General features: G+C 33.7%; 1 non-coding gene across 1 annotated transcript; it reads left to right on the forward strand.

Moving 5' to 3' along the window:
• Positions 1–9,084: 9,084 nt before the first annotated feature.
• TRNAG-GCC (transfer RNA glycine (anticodon GCC)) lies at positions 9,085–9,155 on the forward strand. The gene has a single exon. It is a non-coding gene; the product is annotated as a tRNA-Gly (tRNA).
• The last annotated feature ends 1,917 nt before the right edge of the window (positions 9,156–11,072 follow it).

Genomic DNA, 11,072 nt, shown 5'->3' on the forward strand with positions numbered 1-11,072 from the left:
TTTTGGAAAACGAAACTACACTTCAAAATTTAGTCCGAGTTTCAACAGAGAGCATGGAGTCCCATAAGTTTAAATCCGGTGAATTATATAACGGTTGCGCTAAACTGGTAGTGTTAAATGTGTTGTGTTTTTTACAAAATACGGAACAACTTAATGTAAGTGCTGCTGTAAGACGTACTTAAAGAACAAAGTGGAACGTAGAAATCGACAAAAAAAAAACGTAAAAAACGAATGTGTCAATCAAATTCTAGAATATTCACTTATGACGAGGGTGTAAGAAGTATTCTACGGAGAATTGTTCATTGTGAATTTTTCATGAAAAATTTGCCGCCATTCTTAAAGCATATACATAACTTCATACAAGGTAATGAGAATATACAGCCGTTGTCTCTTTCTACTTTATACAGACTTCTGAAAGATATTGGATTTGTTTATAAGAAACGTGGCCGAAGAAGCATCATGGTGGAGCGAGAGGATATTATTCATTGGCGCCATACTTATTTGAGAACTATACGACGTTTGCGAAAAGACCATTGCAATATCATATATTTGGACGAATCGTGGGTTAATGTTGGCCAATCTATAAATTACGAATGGTGCGATACTACGATACAAAACAGTCGTGATGCTTTTCTCAAAGGTTTAAGTACTGGCTTAAAAGCACCTACTAAACGAGGTCCACGATATGTTTTATTGCATGCAGGTTTTTCAGGAGGTTTCCTTCCTGGCACACAGCATGTTTTTCTGGCAAAGAAAAATGATGGCGACTATCACGATGAAATGCGATGAGTGTTATTTAAAATCCGAGCTATTAGAAGCAGCGCGTGCTTTTAAAGATCAATACGATAAGTATCATCTTGATGAGTATGCTTCACAACATAATGTTTATATTTTAAGGCTTCCTCCATATCACTGCGAATTGAATCCTATAGAAATGGTGTGGAACGACGAGGTACGCCAGTTGATCGACGACGGTTTCGCACGCGTCACAGAGCAAAATTGGCGCAATTATGTCACTCATGTTGTTGAGAAAACGGAAACTGAGATGTGGACTGCGGACAACCTGCAAGATGACGTAGACCAATTGATAATACACGAGAACACAGGGGAGAGTAGCGAAAGCGAATCCGACATCTCGGATGTAGAGGACGACTTTAGTATAATTAATTGAATATCTGTGAGTAACCTCGATTATTTTACACTGTATAACCAATAATATGCATTTACCAGTCCAATCAGAGTATGGGCTTTTCGGATATTGGGCTGGGTGCACGGAAATCGAGTTCCCGGAGGTTCCACCCTGTATATTTATAGCTATCAAGAAATTTAATTTAAAATATATTTGTTAGTTTAATAAAGTATAAATATAATATAATGTTAAATAACTTACACTATAAACCTTATACCTGCTCATCTGGTCAAGTGTGGGCAAGGAAAACCATTATCCCATATGGAATAATACAAGGTTTCGCTGAAAACTACCAGGTTGCTATGCCAAGGAACTAGGTAAACTTATGTTGTGTGTAAAAAATGCGAGACTGCATTATGTTTTAACAAGGACAAAAACTGCACTTCAGATTTCTACAAAAAAAAATTTCATAGTAGGTGTTAAAATTTCGCAGTGATTTAAGTGCGCAACTTGTTTTTTTAATAACATCGCAGGGATTAAAAAATATGCAAAGCTTTTTCGATATTCCCGTTCCTGATAATTTTTCACATATTTATAAAAGAAAAAGTTTTTCTTGGATATTGGGCTGGGTGCACGGAAATCGAGTTACCGGAGGTACCAACCGGTATATTTATAGCTATCAAGAAATGTAATTTAAAATACATTTGTTAGTTTAATAAAGTATACAGTTTTATAATAAAATTCTCGCTAAAAACTTAAGGTCTTTTTATTCAAATTCGTGCCTCTTATTTGGCTACTTGAAGGCAATTATTTTATCAATATATTATTTTATAATAAATAACAGAGCCCGGCGTAGAGATCTGGGTACGGTTCTGTGACTACCACTTGGACCTGTTTGTATCGCCAAGCACAAGGCGTGAAATCCGGCAATTTTGCATTCCTATATTAGCCGTACTGGACTCTCGGTGTGACATTTTCTATAGTATATTTGCTTTTATTTAGCAATTTTTTTTATAATACCTTAAAACATATAAAAGTAAAGAAACCATAATTTAACAGCTTGTTTTGCATACGTAAATTGAACATTCTTTGCAAATAAATGCATTACACTTAGCACAAACGCGTTCAAATTTTCGATCCTTTTTGAATGGATACATGGAGCATCGTTTTTTTTTCACAATTTTGTTGACGGGCCCTCATTATAGTTGACAATTTTCGAAAATTTTCTCATATCTTCAAGAATATGCTTTTGGAGTTTTCTGTTTTCCGCCATTTTGGAGAGTAAGCAATGTGATAGCTTTATTTTCTTTTGGGCATGTAACTTAACAATGTAATATTTTCACTAAATCCAAAACAAGAAGAATTTACAGGTCTTTTCCTGATTGCTTGCATTTCTTTTAGAATGTCCCATTTATTTTTCCTAATGGCTCCAGCTGCAATAATTCCAAGTGACAACAATTTTGCAAACAAGTCAACACTTGTAAAAAAGTAATTACGTACTAGATTTCTGGAACTATGGCGTATTGAGTTTATCAATTCATTCACAATATTTGAGCCCAAATTTCTTTGAATTTAATCACCTGGCTGTCTTCCGACATATATTTTTCTATCAATAGCATATCCACTTTCTGATTTACATAGCCAGAAGAACCTAATGTCATACTTGGCTGGCGTACTAGGTGTATATTGTAAAAATTTACATCTACAGTGAAAGCCAAGTAATTGTTCATCAATTGTTACATCAAATTTTGGTATCAATCCAGTTCTACACTGATTTATAAACTTATTCCACACATAAGAAATTGTCGCCAACTTACCCACTTCCAGCCTTTGATTTCTCGTTCTTTTATCACCGAATCGTAAAAATCTTCTTATATCTTGAAATCTATTTACAGACATGCAAGCTCGGTAAATAGAATTAGAACACTTATCCAAAAATAGTTCGTTTTGTTGAAACGTCTCAACTCTTTTTAACACCAGCCCTAAGCATTATTCCTAAAAATGAGTCTAATTCGTATTTTTGGATGGTTTGCCAAGTTTTATTCTAGAGAGAACAAGCACGGGAAGCTTCGTGATTTGTGCGGATAATGATTTCATTAGTAATCTCAGAAGTAATAAACTTCCTCGAAGCATCGACAGGAGTAAATATTTCACCTTTGCGTCGTTTTCCCGGAATAAATCGTATTATGTTGCGTAAGGCATACTTTGCTGATTTTCTTACCGGATTTGTAATCCATTTTCTATACAATCTTTATTTAAGTATAATATGACATTTACCTTGAAGCAACAATTGTATTTTATGTCTCTCTTCTTCTTCTTCCTCTTTATAAGCAATTCTGCTTGTTCATTGACGGATTAATACCTCTATGAAAGGTTGTCACTCCATGTTTTGCGCGGTCGTCCGATACTTCTTCTGCCGATTGGTGACTTATGTGACGTATTATGTGGTTATTCCATTCGTTTTTTTCTATTTTGTGTCCATTCATTTATACACTGTACGTTACATTTTCTTCTAATGTCTTCACTTCTCTTTCGATCTCTCAGCGTATTTCCTGTAATTATTTTCAGTACTCTCATCTCTACCGTTTCCAGTAGCATTTGCGTTGTGGCTGTGTCGGGTCTTGTTTGCGAGGCGTATGTCATTATTGGTCTTATACTGGCTTTATAAATTCTTGACTTCATCTCAGTGTCAATGTGTCTGTTTCGCCATATACAGTGGCGCACCCAGAATTTGCGTGAGGGGGGGTTTCGAAATTTTTTTATGCTACCTCCATTTTAAGTCCCTAAAATTTGGGTTTTAATTTAATTTAAAGTACTAGGTTTTTTTAGCATTGCCAAAGATTTAGGTATCTATTATCCTGCCTACCAAATAAAACGACCGTCTCTTACTTGTGAGTAGTTGACTGTCGCACGTACCGTACTCCGAAAGTGGGATGACCGCTGTAAGGCTGACGACATTTTTGGAACACTCCCTTCTCTTCTCTAGATCTTATCTATTGTTATGAAGTTATTTTCTTATGGTATTTTAATGTAATTACAATTTTAATGGGAATAAGCCAAAATTAAAGGTTAAAGTAGGTTTATTGACGTTTGACATTAATGTTTGTAATGTAATTAAGCCAAATATTGCCACCTCACCGTTTGGTTCTAAATAAATCCTACATTTTTTTTAATAAATGAAAACAAATTTGTATAGTAGTAAAGAAATGTATTTTCTTTAACAATATATTTTAATTATATCAAAAAACTAAATAATGAATATTTTTTAATTTTCGTTGCGAATGGCAATATTAGCAATATTACGATTATAGATCTCCTATTATTGCCACCCATGTCAATATTAGGCACTGCAGAACTACACTTAACAGTAACACAAGTGTTTCTAAAAAAATAAAGGCAATTAAATAATATAAACGTAACAAACATTTCTGAAAAATATAACTTAATAACAGTAAGGGCAAGTAAACTTTTCTTTGTCATCTTTAGTCAGTCCTACATAGGCCTCGTGAATATAACAATAGCACACCATGTACAAGCGCATATCTTCTTTACTGCAGATAATAAAAAGAAAACAGTACCAATACTGCTCGTTGCTTTTTTCACAACTTTGATTGGATTATTCAATTTTGGTATCGGTGCTAACAAATCTTTGGTAACTTGATGGGCCTTACTGTTTAAAGCTGGCTTTCTCTTTACGGTGGATAATTTATTTTCTGGTGTAATCAGCAGTCCTGTATCTGTAAAAGAACTTGTTGAGTATTTGGAGAAGTTTTTACTTGATTAGACCTCGGATTACATTTTGTTGTTTCATTTGTAACCGGATTGCCTCTCTGTTTATATTTTAATTCAATTTGTGGTCTGTCATCATCAAAGCTGCTGCTCCTTTTAGATCTTTTCATAGGTGCATCTTAACTAAAGACATCGTCAAGTGAGTCATCGTAAAGACTAAAATCTGATAATAATTCGCTACTTGAGACAGTAATTAAACGCTTCTTTTTTTGTTATTAGTTTTCTCTCTCTGGCACTTTATATCCGCTTTTACTCGCCTCGTTGGTATATGCGGGTTCAACCGACTTGCTAAAACTTCTACAACATCTGATAAATCTTGAAAGCTACTGTGATTTACTTCGTCTTCTTCTCTGTGACCGATCAAACGTGGTGCAAAGGCAGCTTCAGGTATAGCGTCTGGTTTAAACTGATAAATGCCGGTAAATACAAAACCGCAGACAGTGTTTGATGGTGTCATTGCTTTTAGCTAAAATAGAGTAAAAAATTTCTCCAAACCTCAATTTGGTAATCGCCTTGCCCGGGTTTGTTGTTAAAAACTGTAGAACTACTTGGTCCCAAAATGTCTTAAAGCTTTTAAACACTGATTTGTCCATAGGTTGCAACTCGTGTGACGTGTTGCTAGGAAGACAAAATAAAGTTATGTCCATGTGGTTATCTGCCTCAACTATGGAAATATCTAGGTTGATTTTAGCCCATCAAATAGTAGTAAGGTAGGACCAGGGTTTCTGAATGAAAAGAAATACTCAAGCCACAATACAAATGCTTCGCATGTCGTACTACCTTTATTTGTGACAATAGCTTTTGAGTCAGGTGGCAAGTCATCAGACCATTTAGGTTTAAACCTTTGGCCTTTATATAGCATAAAAGGTGGTACAGATTGATCAAGCACATTTCCGCAACCTACAATTGACATGTTTTGTCCGTGCTCGGGTGCGGTTAAATGTACCCGGTTTGCTCCCCTTTTAACAAAAACAATTTATTGCTTATGGATTGTCTATCTGCATCCTTTTTTCGTCCGTAATATATATGCTATCAGGTTTGTCAAATAGGTTTAGTTTTTCTATGGTATCTCTTATTTTATGAAAGAAGTCATCAACGAATATTATATTCATTTTTTGGGCTCGAGCCGTATTCATTAGTTGAGCTTTTCGCCTAGCTACGTCTGGATGGCTGCACAAGTATTACTTAAGCCATATTCTACCAGTTTTATTTGACTCTTTAGAAAACGGATTTGGTATATGATTTGTTGTAGCGTAAGAAAACACACTTTTCATTCGAATCTTGCTTGTAATAGGCATACCTACTTCAACTAATGCGTAAATTATTTCGACAAGATCATTTTCTTGTGCTGCAGACAACACCGGTGATCTTCCAAGCTTTCTTACGGAATTATGTGTTCTGTGATAAAGACCTAGCGTTGAGTATGGAATGTTATAATGCTTGACAGCCCCTTTGATTGACATTTCATTCGCTATGATTTGCAGCGCCGAGTGTAGATGTTCTTCTAATTACTGAGTTCGTTTTCTTGGCATTCTGCAAAAGAATTTAATATTTAGTACCTAATATTGTCACTGGCAATATTAGGAATTATTACTAATGGCAATATTAGGAACAAATGACGTTCAGAAAAAAAATCCGTAAGTTAAAATTTCATTTGAAATAATTCATGCAATTCATACAATAATACCCACTGGAGTGTACTTACCTAAACTTAACTACAAAAATCCAAAAAATTTTAATATACATTATCTTGCGTAGAGTCAGCGGGAAAAGCAGGTTTATTTAAAACGAGGACAAGAAAAACTGATAAACAAAGACACTTGCCACTGTTCTCTCTATCTTCTCTCATATATATATCTCTTTTCTACACATGTAGAGGAACATAACCCGTGACAGCCCACAAAACCGCCGCAGATACAGTCCTGTAGGCGCATGCTACTCGCTATAGACTCGGTCTGTCTACTTTTGTCATGAGCCTAATATTAGGTATCTATATCTAAATAGAATGAAAAATATTATTAATTATTGTGTATTTATACAATAATTATTGTATTCTACAAATTTAAAGTGGTAATTTAATTATTAAACTAGCGTTTTGGATTTTTTGTATTGTGTGTGAAAGACAAGTTACATTTTCCTACTATTCTGTATATATTTTTTACTTTATATGCCGGGGGGGGGGGGTATAACCCCCCAACCTAACCCCCCCACCCCCCCGAGTACGCCACAGGCCATATAGTGTTATTACGGCATCTTGCCAGCAGTGATGCCACTCGTCACGATTTATCGTGAGATCTCACGAATTGAAGACAAATCTCACGATCTCACGATTAAGGTCTTACATCTTACGATTTTTAAAATTTTTTTAAATCTTAAGTGTTTCTAATAAAATGCATGGGAGGAAATCAGCTTTTTTTAGATTGTCACCTTGAAATATCCATAAATTGACTGTAATTTTTGTATCAAAGTGGGCTACTCCAATTAACTCAATTAATATACACAAAATAATATAAACAAAGCTTAAAAGGTTCTTTATGCTTTGAAAGTGGTTTATAAACAACTGTAATGTATATTTTATGGCCTTTAATAAATGTGAAGTATAGACTGAATTTTGTGTAAAGAACAAACATTCAACAGACCTAATAGTAAAAACATATTGATTTAAGTGTGAATTTGAGATAATGTGCTGACAAAATGTTAAATCCTAAGAAAACAAAATTATGTTTTTATGTATATTCATTATACTTAATACTCTTGGGTAAAATACCTCATATCATATATGTCTTTAGACACAGTTAATAATTTTCATTGAAGTTTAAACTATAAAGAATGTTTACAATCATTGCTCAATATTAAATGGATAAATCCATAGCAATTTTATAAAAGAATATAGGTCCCTAGGTAATTTCCTAAAATTATATCTGATACTGGTGGTTCCCCCTAAAATAGGACCTTCTCTATTTTAGTAACAATCTGTTTTGGGGGAACCACAACATTTTTTATATATAAGGTGAATATGCAATTATTAAACGCACAAACGCAGTTCTTTCTTCATTCAAGTGAATTTGTGTGAGGTGTTCTACTCAACTTTGAAAAATATATTAAAATATTTTAAACACTAATTTGTTAAATATGTACCTATGTGTTTCATAATATTTGACAATAAATAATTTTTAAAATAGCTTTATAGGATTATTTATCTTTTATTTATCATTTAAAAATCCCCGTCTCCTTCAGATTTCGACTGTAGCGAAATCTCACGATTTCTCACAATTTATTTTTCCCGATCTAACGATTTCTCTTTGACTTCATGCCTGCCAGTCTATTTGCTTTTTGTACTTGATCTCTCACTTCTTTGTCCAGGTCTCCATATTAGAATGAAGGAATACATTAAGCCATGAATAATTATATCCAAGATCATATAAAAAAATTCATACGAAAAAACGTTCTGGGTTGAAAATACCCATGATAGGCATCTTAGTGTTAAGACATTAAGTAAGTATATTTTTAACAAATTTATCGTTAACAAATATTTTTTATTTAATACCTACCCATAATTTGTGTTCGGTTTAATTTTTGTGCTAAATGAAGTGATTACTTTTTGGGTAATCAAGTAATTTTACTGGACTGCAAATAACATCCAAAAAAAAAAAATAATAAATTTATCGTTCATTGTCATTTCTTTGCGCTTGTTAAGTTCGTAGGCAAATCACCAGGATAATTCCCTAATATTTGATTTTTTGGGGATCATCATCATGAATGGTGTGACTACTCTTCGTGAGGCTTAGCCGCGTTTACTATTGTCTCACTCCCATTTTCTCCAGAACCTTTATGACTGCATCTTTCCACCTTTTTCTAGGCTATCCTACTGACCATCTCAAAATATAGGTAGGTGCCTACCGTTCGAAATAATTATTACCAATATGCGCTGTGATTCATTTTAGTTACCACCACTGGATTTTTCTATTAAATGTGTAAATGTGTGTTAAATAAGGTGTAAAAATCGAATGCATTTTTATATAAATATTTAGCTAAACCATATACTTTGTAATATTAATCCATACACTTCATTTTTCTATTTCTGTCCACCTAGAGAAGTCCAAAAACTCTTGCGTCTTTACGAATTAAAATTTTTACTGATTAAAATTTTGAAAATAATAAGCATCGCATCGGTGGTTCAGTGGTAGAATGCTCGCCTGCCACGCGGGCGGCCCGGGTTCGATTCCCGGCCGATGCAACGGTTTTTTTTTCGATTTTAATAAATTTTATATTTTTAGTAAAAATATTGTATAAAATATTATAATATACATAATCTGTGTTGTTCCTAACAACTTTTTTTGTATCATATCTTATCAACAACTTTGTTACAAATAAACCACAATGATAGAATAAACTTTATTTTAAGTTTTCTTCTCTAGACCAAAATTTATGGTTGGCTTCATGTAGTTGGATTGCTTTTAGGCTTCATGCAGTTAAAATATACCTTGTAGTTAATGTAGTGTGGTTGTAGATGAATGCTGTATATGATTCAGGTAGGTGTGGAGTTCTTTGTAGTAGGGACCATGTTGTTACTGCAGCTTATTCCCTGTGGTACATCTTGCAAGGCAAAACACTAAAATAGGAATTTTTCTATTAGCAACAGCATACATTTTAAACATTTCCTTGCCATGTTTTACCAAAATTAGAAAATAGCAAGAATTAAATGAATATTATTATTAAAATAAATTAGTTAAAATAATATAAGATTTTAGCTACATACACTTAAAAACTTGGTTTAAAGGGTTAGGCTATGTCAAAAAATATAAAGAAACATTAAAATATTAAATATAAAGAAACCAACTTACCTCAATGAAGATTTAAAGATATAAATGACTTAATGAACAAAAATTCCACTTTAAATAGATGAAAAATATAAAAATAGACAATAAAAAAAATTCCAACAGAAGTCGGAAACCACAATTGCCAACAGACAAATAAAGTTTGTCGTTAGCTAAGCTCATAAGACAGCTATATATGTCTGTGGCTAAACTAGTCACAGCGTTAAAAGGATCTGCAGGTTCGACTACTGAAGATTGAACAACAAAAAACAACATACTAAATTTTTAGACAATATTTATTTCTAACTAAACAAAAAAAGAACCAAAAAGCCATATGAAAAGAGAAAAATTTTATATCAACCATAGTGTATGCTGGAAACAAAAAACTAACTAAAGAAAATACATTACAAAAATAAGTGCAGATACCGAGAAAATAAAAATATGCGAAAGAAATAAGATGCAAAAAAGAACATCCTGAAGAACGATCATCATTCTCTTTGCCTTTATCGCGATGCGGGGTCGGCTTCTCTTATTACATTGCTGCATTAGTTTCTATCTTGGGTCATATCAATATTAATAGGGGAGAGTAACCTAAAACGGGACGGTAACCTAAGATGAGACACGTAATTTGCCCGTCTATTCTGTGAGGCTACTGACATCTACCGTCCCGTGCGGAAACCTTCCTTCAGTATGAACAAGTTTTACGAATATCGGCCATCATCGATCTCGCAGTGTCCTGTGAGAAGCCGTTGCTTGTTATCGTGCCATTCGTTAAAATATTCTGGTTTATTCGAGGCGTGTTTTTACTCGGAAAATGTAAGTGCGTTTTATTTCTTTATTTGGCATAACATTAGGTACTTTATACTGTACATATTGCTATGGTTGCATGATTTTATTTTCGACTGCTGATAAGTAGGGTTATGAAATTTTTTTGTATATTCATTATTCCTAAGATGGGACAGAAAGAAGTTTCCTAAGTCGAGACGTCCCATCTTAGGTAACTTATTCTATTTTCTTCTCTTATATTTGGTATGCATTACAATAAAAATAAAACATATTTTTATAAAGTGTTATCGGTTAGTAGGGTTATTTAAAGAGTTACTATGTGAATAGTAAACAGCATTTTTTCTTGTTTCTAGATGCCCAACTTAGAAAAATACAAATATGTTAGAAAAACCAATCGCGGCAAGTGGTCTCAAACAGATATGTCGCAGGCGATTGTCAAGGTCCATAAAGGAGAGCTTTCCATCAGAGACGCGGCAGAACGTTACAATGTGCCAAAAAGTACCCTCGCAAGAAGAACGGGAAATAAAAATAAAACGGTACAGAACAGCGAA

The sequence above is a fragment of the Diabrotica undecimpunctata genome, chromosome 3 (assembly GCF_040954645.1).
Source record: "Diabrotica undecimpunctata isolate CICGRU chromosome 3, icDiaUnde3, whole genome shotgun sequence".
Taxonomy (NCBI): Eukaryota; Metazoa; Arthropoda; class Insecta; order Coleoptera; family Chrysomelidae; genus Diabrotica; species Diabrotica undecimpunctata.